The 18,668-nt window shown below is 37.3% G+C and overlaps 1 long non-coding RNA gene across 2 annotated transcripts in view; it reads left to right on the top strand.

Annotated features, from left to right (window-relative positions):
- Window positions 1-18,668, top strand: part of LOC122204794 — a 106,392-nt gene that overhangs the window by 74,597 nt on the left and 13,127 nt on the right. Inside the window, exon 3 of one of the 2 annotated variants that reach the window (XR_006195786.1) lies at window positions 15,186-15,261. This is a non-coding gene — a long non-coding RNA (uncharacterized LOC122204794). Of the gene's footprint in view, window positions 1-15,174; window positions 15,262-18,668 lie in introns of both variants that reach the window. The other variant, XR_006195785.1, reaches the window with a different exon arrangement.

Here is an 18,668-nt window from a genome sequence, read left to right as displayed (position 1 = left end):
TTTGAAAGATATTTATACTGGGTATAGAATTCTAGGTTGGCAAGTTTTTTTTTTCCTGTCAGACCATTGAGGATGTTACTCCACTGTCTTCTCACTTGCATCACTTCCAGTGTGAAATCTGCTGCCATCCTTATCTGTGTTTCTCAATACATAATGTGTCTTGTTTTCTGGCAGCTCTTAAGATTTTCTCTTTGTCATTGGTTTTGGGAAATGTATTTGTGACATATTTTGATATAATTCTCTTCACATTTCTTGTGCTTGGGGTTCACTGAGCTTCTTACATTTGTGGCATCATCCAATTGGAAACTTTTCAGCCTTTATTTCTTCAAATATTTGCCTGCCTCTCTCATCTTAGGAACTCTGATTACACACATAGTAGGTCATTTACAGTAGTTACACAGCTCACTAATGCATTCTTAATTTATCATCATCATCATCATCATCATCATCATTACTTATTCCTTTTTCCCCTTTGTGCTTCATTTTGGATATTTTCTACCTCTGTGTCTTGAAATTCACTAGTCTTTTTTACCTGCAGTGTCTATCATTAATTCCATCCAGTGAACTTTCATCTCAGGCATTGTAGTTTCTATCTATAGAATTTCAATCTGGATCTTTAAAAATATATTTCACATCTCTACTTAACACGTTCAGTCTTTCATTTAGTTTCTGAACATATAAAATGCAGTAACAATAACTGTTTAAACATCAATGTCTGCTAATTCTAACATCTGAGGCAGTTCCTAGCCAGTTTTTCTGGCTTTTCTGGTTTTTCTCCTTATTATGAATTGTACTTTCATGCTATGTTCCTGATAGTGTTTTTTTGGATGTCAGAGTTTGTGAATTTTATCTCATCTGGTGTTGGATTTCTTTATGTCAATAAATACTCTTGAACTTTGTTCCAGAATGTGCTTAAAAGCAGTTTGATCCTTTTGGGCATTGCTTTTAACATTTGTCAGGCAGAACCAGAGCAGAATTTAGTCTAGGGTTAATGACTCTCCATTACTGGGGAAAGACCCTTCTGAATATTCTAATGCTCATGAATTATGAGGCTTCAAGCCTGGATAACAGGAACAGGCACTATTTCTGGCCCTGTGTGAGTGCTAGGTACTGTTCCCTCCAATCCATTTAGATTTTTCTTTCCCCCATGCCTCAGTGGTTTCTTCATATGCATATGCTGATCACTACGCTGCTGAATACCCGGGGTGAGGTTGGGGGCGGGGGGGGGGGGGGGGTACTCTGCTGATCTCAAGTTCTCTGTAACTCCCCCTCCTGTCTAATACTCTGTCCCATGAATTCCAGCTACCTTGATCTCTTCAGACTTTCATCTTTGTCTTCAAGAAGTCCCCTGGGGTAGATCTGGATTTCCCCTTCCCTATACTATGGCATGGAAATACTCTCAAGTCAGTAAACTAGGAAAATTGGAGAGCTCACCTCTATTTTTTCCCATCTCTCAGGGATATCTCTCCTCCATTGCTTCATGTACAGTGTCTTGAAAACTGTTCATATACTGTGTGATATTTTTTAGTTATTTCAGACAGAAGAGTAAATCATGTTCTTGCTAGCCCATTTTAGCCAGAAGAAGTCCAATGTTATAGAAAATTTAATAAGATAATGAAAGAAAAGTGCTTGAAAAGAGTTCAGTGAATGTTAGCTATTTTATTATTATTATTATCATCATCATCATCATTAGCATCAGAATTTTAAGCCATTTGGATTATACTTTTAGGCAAATCTTATTGTATGAATTAAGTTTTCATAAATATGGGGAAAGTGTGGAACAATGAAAATATTAATAGCAATAATAATTGAGCACTAAGCACTTTAAATTAATTGTCCATTTAATTTCAGTTCAACACTATAAAGTAAGGTAATATTATCAGCATTTTATAGATGAAGAATCTCAGGTTCAGAGAGGTTAAATAAATTGTTCAAGGTTAAATGGCCCTCAAGTGGTAAGTAGAGAACAGAGCCAACGTGTGTCTAATCCCAAAGCCCAATCTCTTAACCTTCATACATCACAGCCAGATCATTTCTAAGCAACTGTGGAAAAATTCTTGTTTCATGGACCCAAAGACTTTGGAAAAGAATTGATAAAACTGTGTCTTAATGTTACCATGGGCTTTTCCTACTGTGAATATCAGGAAGCCATTTCCATAGATATAAAGTATCTTATAAAAGCATGGGTTCCAGTGTGACATTCTTGAGCTTGAAGTCCTGCCACACGGGCCAAATAGCAAATTTAATGATGATGTTTACTCATCTCGGAGCAAAGCAAATTTGCTGATAAGATGGCTAGCACATCAATGGATAACATGAACTCCAGCTTCAGTAGTGCAAAACACAAAGGTAGTAAGAATACTTTAATAAAGCTGTCAGTTAACTGAAAATGAACAAGATTAAGACAAAGGGGCAAGGGCCAGGTGTGCAATCACTGTGCCAAATAACTCATCAGATGTTTCTCCAGTTGATATGGTAGTTTTTATAAAATACTCTATTGTTTCCATAGATACACCATACAAAGAATTAAACTTAAGACATTCTATGGATTCATCCAAGTAAAGTTCAGACAGGTTTTTTTCACATGCAAATGTAAGATTTTTAAAGCCTGTGCTTAATCCTAGAACAATATCAATATTTCATAGTTATTTTAATACAGAAAATTTTAAAGAAAAAACATCCCCATAAAAAAACATATATGTGGGCAAAAAATTCAAGCAATAAAGAAATGTTTAAAAAATTAAGCATTTCTGGGGCACCTGGGTGGCTCAGTTGGTTGAGTGTCTGACTTGAGCTCAGGTCATGATCTCATGGTTCGTGGGTTCAAGCCCCACGATGGGCTCTGTGCTGACAGCTCAGAGCCTGCAGCCTGCTTCAGATTCTGCCTTGGGCTCTCTCTGCCCCTCCCCTACTTGTGCTCTGTTTTTCTGTCTCTAAAATAAATTGAAATTAAATTTTTTTAATTAAGCATTTCTTCTCTGTTCCTCTCATCCAAAACCACCCTACCCTTTTAGTTCTTCTCCTAAAAGGTAATTATGATTAATTTTTGTTACGTTCACTTTCTGAAAAAAATTGAGAAAGATGTGTAGATATGTAGAAATTTTCCTTTTTAAAAACCTATTGAAATTACTTTCATTATTTTTAAGATATTTTTAAGAGATTATACCACCACATATACTCTAGTTTCTATTACTAATTGAATCTATTTTAATTATTTCCCATGGTATTATTTTCAAAATGTCCAGGCAGAGTGTATCAAAACAAATACAAATACCTGAACTTACACTGAGATTTAGACTGCCAGTAAAAGTGAGAAAATTGAGGATGCCCATGGTTCAATGGTAATCACTACAGTTGGACCAAGTCAAGGAGGTGCAGATTGGATTGGTGCAAACTGATTGGATTGTCCAGATCATCGAAAAGAAATACTGCACCATCTTATCAGTTTTCCTGATTGTAGTTAATAGAAGAGTAGAGAGAGAATCTATGAAAATCTGGCATATTTTCTCTTTTCTCTTCATTTTATTTTTTTATCTGCTTGCTTCTTTGCAGTTTCTGGAAAGTTGCTCTCATTTGGGGTTTGTTTGGGGATTTTTGTGAGACTTTTTAGATGTCTTGCCTTTTGTTTGTGATATCCAATTAATAAACTCTAATCATAGTGAGATATGATTATCAGTTTGGGAGTTACTCTCTCTTTACACAATATCTTGATTTATTCTTAAGACTTAGATTAATTGGATCAATGATCTGAACTTAGTCTCCCACCTGCTAAGTCTGCCTTTTGCAAAAATTAAGAAAAAGTGGGACTTTGACTGGGCATGAATTCTGTTCTTAATTGCTGTGATTTCATACTTATTCTCTCCTTTGAAAACCAACAAGAAATTTTGTGGAAAGGAGAAATGGGGGGAAATTGGAAAGTTCTTCTCACCCTTCTCAAGAAAAAACTTTATAAGAATGTGGATCTGGGGGATTTCCACTAGACAAACCAAAAAATAAGTAAAAAAAAAAAAAAAAGAAAGAAAAGAAAAGAAAAAAGAAAAAGACTATGAAAAACTCAGCCCTGTTAATATCTAAAGTCAATAACTGATAAATGGATGTAATTTTGAAATGTCTTTAATTCCCATACTTGTTTCCATTTTTCTCTGCATAGGATCCTGTGGTGATCAGCAGTACAACATCCAAACAAAAAGTATCCACATACCTGTTTAAAGGGGACTTAGGGATACAACCTAATAGGCAAATAGTTTTCTAACACAGTTTTCTCACTCTGGTGTTTGCTTGGGTTCAAATTCTGACTCTGTAATTTAGCACTTGTCTTCACAAAGGTTATTTAATTCCTCTAAGGCTTGGTTTCCTCGAGTGTAAAATAAAGTAATAATACTTAACTCACACAACTGTTGCAAGGATTAAATGAGAAAAATGTACCTAGAACAGTCAGTACTTAATAAAAAGGAAAAAGAGAGGAATCTAATGTGATATTGTATGTCAACTCTTGCCAGACATTTATGCAATGTATTGCATGGTTTCTAATTCTCACACATAGCAGCCATGATGTTTGATCTAAAAATAAGGTATCACAGGCTCAAAATGAGTAAACAACCCAAGAGCAAACATTTAGCAATTGATGCACTTGGGATTCAAATCTAGTTCTAACTTAAAAGATTTCCTTCCCATTATACCACAGTGTCTTCCAAGCAGAACATACTGGTTTAAATATGGACATAGTTCTTAGCAGGAGATGGTATTATTCTCCATGGAATTACTTGTGAATGTTTTAAAAAGATAAAATATATTAAGCGTTTGGGCCAGTAGTTGGCACTTACTCTTCATCATTATGATGATGTCCCATTTTGCTTCCTAAAACCCTTGTGGGGTGTGGGATTTTGTCTTCCATCCCCATATTGATCAGTCTCTGCTGTACTTTCTTTTTGAAGTATATCAGAATTGATCCATTGATTCATGGGTTAGATAACTAGAAATTCTTGTTCTGTATTAATACCGCACATATATATATAACACTATAAATAAAATAGAATGCTTGATGTTAAATTTAATATTAATTTTTTCCCAAATATACATACCCCGACCTACCCTGTTACTTCAAATGATCAAAGCCTGGGGCACCTGAGAGGCTCAGTCAGTTAAGCGTCCTACTTCAGCTCAAGTCATGATCTCACAGTTCCTGGGATCAAGCCCTGCATTAGGCTCTCTGCTGTCAGTGCAGAGCCTGCTTGAAATCCTCTGTCTCTCCCATTCTCTGCCCCTCTCTCACTCTCTGCACCTCCCTTGCATGCTCTCTCTCTCAAAAAAATAAACATTTAAAAATTAAAAAAGAAAACAAATAAGTCAAGTCTAAGGGATATCTTCAAGTCAAGGAGCCATCTTTGTGGGTACAAATTAATATAAAAATATGAAGAGAAAGTTCAGGCCCCCTACTATCCATAGTATTCAGTGTATCTGAATTTTAAAAAAATTTTCCAGCTTTGTTGAGGTGCAATTGACATATAAAATTGTGTAAATTCAAGATGTACAATGTGATGATTTGATACACATATATATAGCAAAATGATTGCCAATATAAGGTTAGTTAATACTCTACCACTTCACATAATTGCCACCTGTGTGTGTTAAGAACATTTACGATCTAATCTCTGCAAGTTTCAAGTATTTAATATAGTATTATTAACTATAGTCACTATGCTGTACATCAGATCCCCAGAAAGTATTCATCTTATAGCTAGAAGTTTGTACCCTTTGACCATTATCTCTACATTTCCCCCTACCCTCCATCGACTGGAAACCACTATTTTACTCTCTGTTCCTGTACGTTTGGCTTTTTTAGATATCACATATAAGTGAGACTATATGGTCTTTGTGTTTCTCTAACTTATTTCACTTAGTATAATGCCCTCAAAGTTCATCCATGTTGTTTTTGCAAATGGCAGGATTTTTTTCTTTCTCATGACTGACTAATACTCCACTGCATATATACCACATTTCCTTTACCCATTCATCCACTGATGAATATTTATGTTGTTTCTGTGTCTTGGCTATTGTGAATAATGCTGCAATGAATATGGGAGTGCAATATGTCTTCTAGACACGGATTTCATTTCCTTATTGCTGGATCATATGGTAGTTCCTTTTTTTTTTTCTTTTCTTTTTTCTTTTTTTTTTTTTTTTTTTGGAAACTCCATGCTGTTTTCCATGGTGCCTGCACCAATTTTCAATGGAACTGGATTTATTGAAATATTTTATTTAAGGTATCACATCTTCCATAAAGGAATTTCAAGGCAGGTCAGAGCACCTATCTCATTATTCCTGGTTTCCTTTGATCTACATCAGTGGTTCTCAAGTGGAGGCAATTTTGCCCCCCGCCCCCAAGGGGAATTTGCTGATGCTTGGACAGATTTTCAGTTGCCACAACTTGATGGGCAAAAGAGTGTTATAGGCCTCTAATGATTACAGGCGAGGGATGCTGTTGAACACCCTAAGATGCACAGGACAGCCCCTACTGCCCCCACAGCAAAGAATTACCAGCCCAAAATGAATAGTACTGAGATTGAATTAGATAAATTACCTAGGGAGCTTTTTTAAATGACGATATTGCCTGGGCCTCCCCCCAACCAAAAATGTGGACCTAAGTGTCCTGGGGTAGATACTGGTTATATATGCATGCCAGTTCCACAAGTGATGTGCAGGTTGCCATTCAATCAGAATTGTGAACCACTCGTCTAGATGTGGCTAACTAGTTTGTATAAAGAAATGGAAAAGACAGTTACAACGTGAGAAAATTCTTACTGGGATTTTGCCAGATGGATTCCTGTCCCCCCTTCTCCCTCTCCAGTTGTGCCAGGAGAGTCCTAACTTTTTGCCAGAGATCTCATTAGAATTTGCTCTTTATTACAGCATTTCCCCAAATAGTGTGTTCATTAGTGGGAATAAATCTCATTTAAATTAGACAGACTCAAAAAACTCAAAATATTCACCACAGCCAACACCATATATGTGGCTTTTACCTAAACTCCTTCCTGTGAACAGCTATGTGGTTATTTTTTTTTCTTTGTCCCCAAAATACCTTTGTTTACCTCTCTTAACTTGAATCTGCAGTGTTGCTATCCTTCCTGCAAATTCATCCTGTCCTTGGCTCCTCCTTCATATGCTCTCTTTGCTCCACTGCTTAATTACTTCTAATTCATCCCTGAAACAAACCTCTTCCAGCCAGATTTTCTCATGTGATCCTAAGTCAAAGTGCAGAAGAATGTGGAGTCCCCATTAAACATCAGTGATTCAGAATCCCTCCAGGGTCTCTGCTCTGTACCAGAGTAGCTTATTAAATTACTGCTGTTATTGTTTAATGGGAAGTCAAAATAAGTGGGGAAAAAAGAGGTTATTTAATTTCTCTAATTTAAGTTTCCCCACACAGATTGACTTAGAAAGCTCACTAGGCTGAGTGAAAGATTTTAAAATATACTATGGAAAATGATTTGGGGCACATTTGCAACAGGGCTGATGATTGTGAATGTTATACAATAAATGTACAGATCATTCCCTCCTCCAGATAACAGTTTTACCATCAGCTGCTGGAAGTCCAATTTCTGCCAAAGGAGCAAGGTTATTTTAAGTTATTTGACAAAATGGTTTTAACTCCCAGAAATAAAGCAAGTTGCTCTAATGTATATCAGCGATAGACTTTATTTCCTCCTCATGTGACATGCTTCTGCAGAGTAAATGGAGAACTACAGAATATGGAACTTGGACATATTCTGCCTTTAAAAAACGACAAATGAAAATGAGAGAAGCAACATAGTTAGAAATTTCTGAGCTCTGATGGTTGCCATATGGCAAAGGTAATCCAGTAACATATACCAAGAAGGGCAGAGCATTAAAAATAATGTGATTTGTATCATGGAAATATTGATCATCAGTGCCAAAGAGAATCTGAGGTGTGTTTGAACAAGAAATAATGGTGGGGCCATAAAAAAGGATGAGATCTTGCCATTTGCAACAACAAAGGTGGACCAAGAGGGTATTATGCTAAGTGAAACAAGTCAGACAGAGAAAGACAAATACTGTATGATTTCACTCATATGTGGAATTAAAAAAGAAAGAAAAACAAAGAATAAGCAAACAAAAAGCAAAACCAGACCTATAAATCCAGAGAACAAACTGATGGTTACCAGCAGAAAGAGGGGGTGGAAAGGATGGGCAAAATGGGTAAAGGAGAGTGGGAGATACAGGCTTCCAGTTATGGAATGAATAACTCACAGTACTAAAAGGCACAGCATTGGGAATATACTCAATGATATTGGAATAGCACTGCATGGTGACAGATGGTAACTGTACTTATGGTGAGCATAGTAAACATATAGAGAAGTTAAATCACTATGTTGTACACCTGAAACCAATGTAACAGTGCATGTCAACTATACTCAAATTTAAAAATTATTTAAAAAAAGAAGTAACTTGGGAAAAATAAACACATATGCTCATGAATTACAAAGGAACTATTATTCCTTCCTTAGCAATTTTACTCCTTAGCTCCCTGTATTGAGTAAACCCAAAAGGTGTTGCTTTACAGCTGCGGTCTATAATTTTTTTTCCACAAAAAACCAAATAGTAAATATTTTAGGCTGTGGGGGCCATACTGTACCTGTCTCAATGACTCAATTGTGCCACTGTGGTGTTAAAGCAGCTATAGACAACCCAAAAACAAATGGGCTTGGATGTATTCCAAAAAAACTTCACTTATGGATGCCGAAATTTGAATTTCATGAAATTTTCACATCACAAAATAATATTCTGCCTTTTTTTATGCTTGTAAAGTATTAAAATTATTCTTAGCTCATAGGCCATTTGAAAGAGGCAGTGTACTCGATTTGGCCCATGGCCCCTAGCTTGTAGAGAACCCTGCCTTACAGTATTAGTATTTCTCTTCTATTGTTGAAATTCAAGGAACTGAGAGGCCAAGAATGTTGGATGGATTTTCTATGTGGGTATTGAAATCAGTAACATTTAGAATGGGAATTGTTAGAGTGACAGTGAACCAAGAGTTAAACTTTCTAAAAACGAAGGATAATGATCTAGAGGATGTTAGATGACTGCCTCATAAAGAGATAGTGGATGTTAGATGGGGCGCCTGAGTGGCTCAGTCAGTTAAGCTTCTGACTCTTGATTTCAGCTCAGGTCATGATCTCACAGTTCTCATGAGTTCAAGCCCCATGTCGAGCTCCACGCTGAGAGTGTGGAGCCTGCTTGGGATTCTCCTTCTCTCCCTGTCTCTCTGCTCCTCCCCACTCACATTCTCTCTCTCTTTCAAAATAAATACATTTTTTAAAAATGTTTAAAAAAGAGATGAGGGTGTTAGAGATAGATGGCAATAGTTCCAAAGCCAAGTTTTAGTGAGGAAGGGTGGAGAATAGTCTGGATGCATTGGTGAAGGCTGTCCTGTATATTGTAAAATGTTAGAAGAACTCTTGTCCTCTATCACCCAGTTGCCAGTAGTACCCATGGCCCCAGTTCTGGCAATTAAAAATATCTCCAGACATTACCAAATTTCCCCTCAGGAGAATTGCCCCAATTGATAACCATTGCTCTACTGCAAAACTTCACACCAAATTCTCCATTTTATTCAATTCCTTTCCTCCTGTTTTTTCATGGCTTTCCTGTCTGGCATTCACCTCCACCACCCACTAAAGGGGCTTTTATTAAGATCACTAGTAACTTCCCCATTACTAAATTCAGTGTTCAATGTTTGGTCTCCCTTATGTTCCTCTTCACATTTGACAGAGTTGATCTCTCCCTCCTCCTTCAAACATTTTCTTCATTTGGGTAATAGGACACTTCACTCACCTGATTTTCATATTCTCTTATGAGCTGCTCCTTCTCACTTTCTTTCCAATCTCTGATCTTGGTGCAGTGGCCTAAGATTCGGTTTTTGAGCCTCTTTTCTCTCCCCATTTTTTCTATTGGCACTCATCCAATCCTACGGATTTAAATACCATCTGTGTATTCATGACTCTTACTCTCATGTCTCCATCCAAGTCATCTTCATTGCACTGAGACTTACGTAGCCAGTTACTGTATGACATATTCACTTCTATATCTAATTGGCATCTGAAATTATATCAAAAATGGATAATCCAATATTTCCTGTAAACCTGTCCTGCCCACAGCCTTTCTCATTTTGGTTGATGGCAACTTCTTTCCTCAGTGACTGTGGTCAAACATTTTGAGTAATCTTTACTCCTATTGCTCCCATGTCACCTCCAATCCATTGGAATATCCTGTTGTCTTTACAACTTCAAAACGTCCAGAATATAATCACTTTCCATTCCTTTGGTCCAACTCAAATCCAAAACATCATCTTCTGGCATCTGAATTATTTTAGTAATAATAGGAGGACATGGTTTTCCAGCTAGTCCCCCTCTTCCCACCCCTGCCCCCTACAGTCCATTCTAAAGGCAGCATCCAAACCAATCCTTTTAAAAGCTAATTTGGATCATATCACTTCTTGGCTCAAAACCCTCCTATGGCTTCCCATCTCCCTCAGAGTAAAAGCCAAATATGTCACAGAGACCTGCATTATTTTGTTCCTTGTTATTTCCTATATTGGGTTGTATAGTATTCCCCCAAAATTCATTGTCTACCTGGAACCTCAGAATCTGACCTTATTTGGAAATAAAGTCTTTTATTTCCATAGTTAGGACATAGTTAGGAGACATAGTTAGGAGAAGGTCATACTGGATTAGGGTGAGCCCTAATCAATGACTGATGTCCTCAGGAAGAGAAACAGAGATAGAGACACAAAAGGGGTGGGAAGGGAAGAGAGAAAGGCATGGGAGGCAGAGACTGGAGTGGTACGTCTACAAACCAAGAAATGTCAAGAATTGCTGGCAACCACCAGAAGTTAGGAGAGAGGCATAAAACAGAAGCTCCAGAAGGAATCAACCGGCCAGCCCTTATATTTCAGACTTCTAGTCTCCAGAACCATGAGAGAATACATTTATGTTGTTTTAAGCCACCCTTAAAACAACTTGGTGGTACTTTGGTATGGCAGCCCTGGGAAATGAATACACTTCTTTCATCCCCTTCTGCTCTTTCCCTTCTCCTTCTCCTCCAGCTATAACCGACTTGCTATCCTCAAAATTATCCAACCCTTCTTTTTCTTTATTCTGTCTTTTTCAGAATAAAGTTCAAAGTTCCTAACACAGCATACTTCCCTAATTATCCAGTGTCTATCTACCTCTCAGCTTTATTTTCTGAAACTCCCACTATTTTTCAACTTTACGAAAATACCCATTTCTTCATTCTTTACTTAGCCATTCACTAAGCATTTGTGGAGCACCTACCCACGTGTGAAAATTCTGTCTTAACAAGAAATTTAATGAAGCCAGATCATGTCCCTATTCTCATGGTGCTTATTATATTTCTTTATTGAGATAGTAAGTGGCAAAATTAATATACTCAAAGAGAGATAAATGCTATGAATAAGATAAATCAGAAACTGTTACAGAGTAACTAGATTGGAAAGGTGGGCAGGAAAGGCCTGAATAATAAGAAGTCAACTTTTGAGCATTTGGAGAGAATTTTCTAGGAGAGGGAACAAAGACAAAGACTGAGGGGAAAGGAGGTCAGCAGGTTCAAGAAACAGAAAGAAGGCTGATGTCTTTGAAGAGCCTCAGGCAGGGATAGAGTCTACTGGGACAAATAAGAGATTTGGCATTGTAAAGCCAAAAGAGGGTACCAGCAAGGGAGTGATATAACAGATTTTTGTTTTAAAAGGGGCACTTTGGGTGCTGGGTAAGGAGTGAATTATAGGGAACAAAGGGAGGAGCAGAATTTGTAGGTTCCTGAGCATACCACGCTTGCCCACACATCTCTATTTTACAACTTCAGCACACTTTTCTCATCCTTTAGATCTCAGCCAAAATATTGGCACCTCTGTGAAACCTCTTGTCATTTACCCAGGAAGATCTGAGTACTTTTTCCTCCAGAAATCCCATTGCTTCCGAGGGAATCAGAGCACATTGTTAAGGCCCACAGTCCTTTGGAAGGATCAGAGAATAATGTATGTTTCTGGTGTCTGTGTTGTTTTTCTTTATATACTAGAGAAAATGTTGCTACTGTCACTCTGTCTCAATTTACTCCAGCTTCCCATGTTGAAGCTGGATGAAAGAATCAGTTGCACTTTTAAAGAGGTCACAGTCATTTCTATATAAAGCCAACATGCTAGAGCAAATTTATCCTAAAATTCAGTACATACAAGTTAAAAGGAGAGCTTTAAAATATCAAGTGCTAAAAGAAATGGCTATATATAATAAATGTTTTTATGTTTGGTTTTTGTTTGTTGCCTCCAATGCTGATCTCAATGCTATGTAATAGACACTACCCTGGACAGCTACCGATGTCTTCTTAAACTTTCCCAATAGTCTTGAGAGAGAAGTCTCCCCACTATAATCATTACCCTGTGGATTTCTTTCAAGTACATCACTATCTTGCATATTTATAAAGTTCATGCTGCTCAACTCTCAAATTCAGTCTTCATTTCAGCAAGAAGTGAAGTGTACGTTTGACGGTTTCTGGTAGAAGAAATATATTTTTCTCTGACTTACCTAACAAGTTTTTGATTTCTCTCTTTTGTCCTCAGAATACTCCCTTGGGGGTTTCTCATCCTCAAGCTACTGTCAAACTCTAATACTTCTTACAGGCACCGATATCTAGATACTGAACCCACAGATGACAAGCAATTTCCTCCTGAAGTTCCCTGATGGGAGTCACAGTGGACTCGCAAGAAGCCACATTGGGAAATATTATGGAAACTTAGAAGGAATTACACCCTTTCCTCTAAGCCTTCAGGCTGTCTGAAAACAAATCAACACATGCTGAGTGCCCAAGTACCCTTCTGCCAGCTAGTTTAGGTGAGGTTAAACCTCTGCAACCCTCTCCCATAAAAAACAAGTGAAAAGCTGCACTGAAGCTCTAAAAGTCTGTTTAAACATGCACTGCAGTGGAAACACAGGTTTCTTGATTAACATGATGCTCCCCCTTCACCTTTCTCCTAATGAATGGGCCATCCGTTGCCTCGTTGTCCAATCATGCAACTTTGAGTTGCCACAAATGAGAAGGCCTTTGCATGAACATAGTTCCCTACATGGAAAAAGCAGCCCCAGCTCACTAAGTTGTTCAGGGCCAGCTGTCAAATCAGAGATGAAAGGACTGATTTTTTAGGAGTTCACAGAGCAGATGAGGAAAACACTTTTAAAGTGCTGTCAAGGTGCGGCTGTCCTTGAAGAAATGGCTTCCTGACAGCTGCTGGTACATTCCTTCCTGCCAATGTTTAATTTCTCTCAGATAGGCAGGGCTTTAATTAGGTTCCTAGGGCAGCTAGCTCTGTATCTTTGACCTTATCAAGGATGCAGGATTTCAAAGCACAAGCTTAGATAGGTCTTCCTTCATTACTGATCAAAAGTCTCCCCAGGAACACTCCTGGGCTCAGACTTCAGTTCCTCAAAAACCAAAGCTGCCTTTTCATGCTTCCTTCTAATGGGTAGTCTCATACTAGCATCCCTGTCATTGCCAGGTTCTTCAAGGGAGCAGGGAGTGTTCAGGAGACAGAAATTAGATGCAATTCGTATAAGAAAATGTTCACGTCTGAAGCTACTTACATACTTCGCTACAAAGGCCTTCTAATATTTGGGAGAAGTTTGCATGTGGTTTATTGACTTGATTTTCAAATGTATAACATTCTGAATGGAAAAAAAAATTCCTGTAATTAAATATTAGGGCTTAGTTTCAACCTGGTTGAGAGTGAGTAACTCCTCTAAAAAGACAGATGTTGAATTTTAATAATAGAATTTTTTTGGCATGTAAAATTAAGCATAGAGCATCTGCTTTTTACAATGCCAACATCTGTTTCTTTGACATCCCTGTCTTCCCTTCTGCTAGATCCAACTGTGAATTTGCTATAGAATCTGATATGAAAAACAGATAAAATTGTTCTTGACATGCTGAATTCTACAGGGCCAGCATAAACTAGACTATCAGAATTAAATGCACATTCTAAAAGAAGAAAAACTTCTGAGTCACTCCTGCTCATGATACTCCGTCTCCAACAAAAATCGGGAAATGTAGAATTTTTCAAGGAAAGGGTGACATTATTTACAAATGACATTGTATGTTATAGGAAGCTTTTTGGAAAAATTATTTAAAACGCAACTTTTAAGTCATTAATAGAATCATGCAGTAGATGTCAGTCACCAAGAAAATTCACCCAAGAAAAGACATTACTTTGATTATGAGCTTTAAAAAAGGTATTCAGAGAGACTAAAATCACTAAAAATGCAATACAGTTTTGTAGTAAGAATAACATTTTCTTTTTTTTTTTATTTTTTTTTTTTAATTTTTTTTTTTTCAACGCTTTTTATTTATTTTTGGGACAGAGAGAGACAGAGCATGAACAGGGGAGGGGCAGAGAGAGAGGGAGACACAGAATCGGAAACAGGCTCCAGGCTCCGAGCCATCAGCCCAGAGCCTGACGCGGGGCTCGAACTCACAGACCGCGAGATCGTGACCTGGCTGAAGTCGGACGCTTAACCGACTGCGCCACCCAGGCGCCCCAAGAATAACATTTTCATTAGGTGACCATAATGATCTTGTATTGAACGAAAATAAATAAGTGATTCAATAATGGACTGTTCAGCTATTCCTATATCACTTTAATTCCCACATATTTATTTATTCATTCATCAGATATTATTAAAGATTAATTCTGTGCCAGTAAGGTTAGGTGTTAAGGATACATACATTACTATGGCAAACATAGGCCCTACTTTTGTGAAATGTAACGTCTAGAGGGAAAACATACATTTAACATATAAAAATGCAAGTAAAGATTACAAATTTTGTTAAGGGCTCTAAGATAAAGTAGTGATGTGGTGTATTGGGGAATTATTAGTAAAGGAAGGCATTCAGAGGAAGGGAATATTAACCCAGTACCTAAAAAATGAGTAGACACTAGTAATGAGGAGAAAATAAGATCTTTGGGGGAAAAATTGAGCAAAACTTGCTGAAAAAGGCCAATATGGCTAGAAAGTATAATGAGTCAGGGCAGAGGATGAAGTGAGACAGGAGAGATAACAACTGGATCCATGTCAATTCCTGCAACCATCTCAGTATTGCCCTAGGTTCAGAAGCCACTGTTGTTCCTGGCTTGGAAGAAAAAGGATGCCCCAGAACAGAGACTCGCTGGTCCACTGACAGGTAATATGATCTCACTGCTGGCATACCCATGGTCACAAGTTCAACCCTATATCTCAATTTGAGTAATGAGTCACCTGCCATTTTATTCTTTGCCTGAGTCCTATACTGAGGACTTCCATCAGTGTTTCTGGTTCTGCTGGGCCTGAGGTCAGCCTGGCACTGGTAGTGCCTCTGAGCTGACCATCAAACCTCTGCACCATGCTTAAGCACTGTATTGTACTACACTCTAGGGTTATAAAGAACAGCAGTTCTGGGGCGCCTGGGTGGCTTGGTTGGTTAAGCGTCCGACCTCGGCTCAGGTCATGATCTCACGGCCTGTGAGTTCGAGCCCCGCGTTGGGCTCTGTGCTGACCGCTCAGAGCCTGCAGCCTGTTTCAGATTCTGTGTCTCCCTCTCTCTCTGCCCCTCCCCTGTTCATGCTCTGTCTCTCTCTGTTTCAAAAATAAATAAACGTTAAAAAAAAATTTTTTTAATAAAATAAAATAAAATAAAATAAAAAAAGAACAGCAATTCATCCAAGTTCCTGCAGGCAATAGGAGTGGCTTTTAAAATGTGGACATCTAGGTCTCAGGAACCAAAGAAACTAGAGACTTGTGTTCAGTTCATGGCAGCTCTAGGAACATTATGCCTCTCCCCTCAAAAGCTCATCCATTTATATAACATGGCTACTCTCTCCATGCTTTTATCTCCCAGCTTCTTTACCAGCTGTGCCATTGTGTCTATTACCCATAGGTTCTCCCTTGTAAATTTTGTTCTGTGTGATTCTGCCATGTTTTCTCAGTATTCTCTAGAGATAGAATCTGATAGGCTCAATTTGTCTTTTTGCATCAGACCAGCTTATTGATTACTTGAACTTGGATCAGTATCATCCTTTAATCCCATCAGCTATGTCCAAAAAGCATGGAATCTGATGTCAAAAATATTGCTGCCCTTCGTGATTTCAAACTATACTACAAAGCTATGGTAATTAAAACAGTATGGTACTGGCATAAAAATAGACACAGGCTAATGGAACCAAATCAGGAGCCCAGAAATAAACCTTCCGATGTAAAATCAAATAATATTTAACAAGGAAGCCAAGAATACTCAATGGAAAAAGGATAGTTTCTTTAATAACTAACATTGAGGAAACTGGATAATCACATGCAGAAGATTGAAATTGTACCCCTATCATACTTCACTCCCAAAAATGAACTAAAAATGGAATAAGGACTTAAACATAGGTCCTGAAACCATAAAACTCCTAGAAGAAAACATAGAGAAAAAAACTGCTTGGCAATGGTGTTGGCAATGATTTTTAAAATATGGCACCCAAAGTGCAAGCAATAAAAGCAAAAACTAAATATGTTAGAGTGCATCAAACTAAGAAGCTTCCCCACAGCAAAGGAAACAATCAACAAAATGAAAAGGCAACCTATGGATTGGGAATAAATATGTGCAAATTATATATCTGATAAGGGTTAAAGGATATCACCTCACAACTGTTAGAATGGCTATCATCAAAAATACAGGAGATTACAAACGTTGGCAAGGATGTGGAGAAAAAGGACTATTGGTGGGAATGTTAATTGGTATAACCATATTCCTCAAAAAATTAAAAATGGAGCTACCATATCATTCAGCTATCCCAATTTTCTGCATATATCCAAAGGAAATGAAATCAGGATCTCAAAGAGATATGCGCACTTCATGTTCCACTTCTTGTTCCACTGAAGCATTATTCACAATAGCCAAGATAGACAAATGACTTAAGTGTCTCTCTACAGATGAATGGATAAAGGAAATGTGATAGATAGATGATAGATAGATAGATAGATAGATAGATAGATAGACACATAGAGATACCACTGTGTATATACACACACACAATAGAATACTATTCAGTCATGAGGAGAAAAAAATCCTTCCATTTAGGACAACATGGATAGACATTGAGGGCATTATGCTAAGTGAAATCAGTCAGAGAAAAACAAATGTTATATGATCTTGCTTATATGTGGAATGTAAAAAAGCCAAGCTGAGACAGAAGAGAATGGTAACTATGAGGGGTTGGGGAGTGCGAGGAAGATGTTGGTCAAAAGGCATAAACTTCCAGTTAAGATGAATAAGTTCTGGAAATATAATGTGCTGCATGGAAACGATAATTAACAATACTGTGTTATATACTCAAAAGTACCTGACAGAGTAGATCTTAAACTTTCTCACCACAAAAAAAGAAATGGTAATTATGTGAGGTGGAAAGGCATTACCTCTTCCTACTGTAGTAATCATTTCACAATATATAAGTCTATTAAATCAACATATTGTACATCTTAAACTTACATAATGTTATAGATGTCAAGTGTATCTAAATAAAGCTTGGAAAAAAATAAAATAAAAATGAAAGAACATTGCTCCCTCAATTTCCTCATTTACAAATGAGGGCAAGGCCCCCTTTACTTCCTTCCGAAAAATTATGATTATAATATGAGACGTGGGTCCTGAAATCACCTAAAAAAGTTAAAAGCCACATATTATGATTCAGGTATTATTATACCCTAAATACTATTACCATCATCAAATTTAAGATATAACAACAGAATTCCACCATATTGCTATCATATTTCAGAGAGAAGGATAATACTGTGGTCTTCAAACATCATCTTTCAGCATCATCTCTCCTTCTTGTTCCTGTACCATTTATTATTATGTTTATATCTCTATTTCTTCCACTAGACCATTAATTCAATAAATATTTTTTGAGCCAAGCACTATGCTAGGAATCTGATATGCAACACTGGGCAACATAGAATGGTCTCTGAACTCAAGAAGTTTATTGTCTAACAAGAAAGACAAACAACTAAAAATCTATGCCTATAAGCAGTGATAAGCATGCAATAGCTTTCTATGTCCTACTTAATATGCAGCATCTAAGTAAGTATTCACAAGGCAGTGACCATGTATAATTGTTATCATCATGCCTCCCGGTAGATAACCGGAGTGTTTGCTGGAGGATCTGGGACCCATCCAGGAAAAAGATATAATTTAGTCTGAAACTGAGAGGAAGAATTCTCAGGAAGAAAGTCTTTGTCAAGTTAGAGAGGCCAGTACCAAAAAGTCAGTTGCTATGTGTATGTATACATATAATTATTATATTATATTATATTATATTATATTAGTATATATACATACATATTCCATCAGTGAAAGTAATAGGCATGTAGTAAGCACTCAATAAATGTTAGCTGCCATTATTTCTTTAATTTTAATTGTCTCTGGGCTAAAAATATGCCACTATAATGAAGAACCAAGCCAAGCACTTAGAGGTTTTTCACGTTGTGTTTTAAAAGCTGCAACAGAAATTATGTACAAAGAGCAAATTATTTGACTCACATTATAATTGAATCAGGGCTAAAATTAGGTGTCTC

Source organism: Panthera leo, chromosome D4 (genome assembly GCF_018350215.1).
Source record: "Panthera leo isolate Ple1 chromosome D4, P.leo_Ple1_pat1.1, whole genome shotgun sequence".
In the NCBI taxonomy this organism is placed as follows: Eukaryota; Metazoa; Chordata; class Mammalia; order Carnivora; family Felidae; genus Panthera; species Panthera leo.
This window is presented reverse-complemented; position numbering and strand designations above follow the sequence as displayed.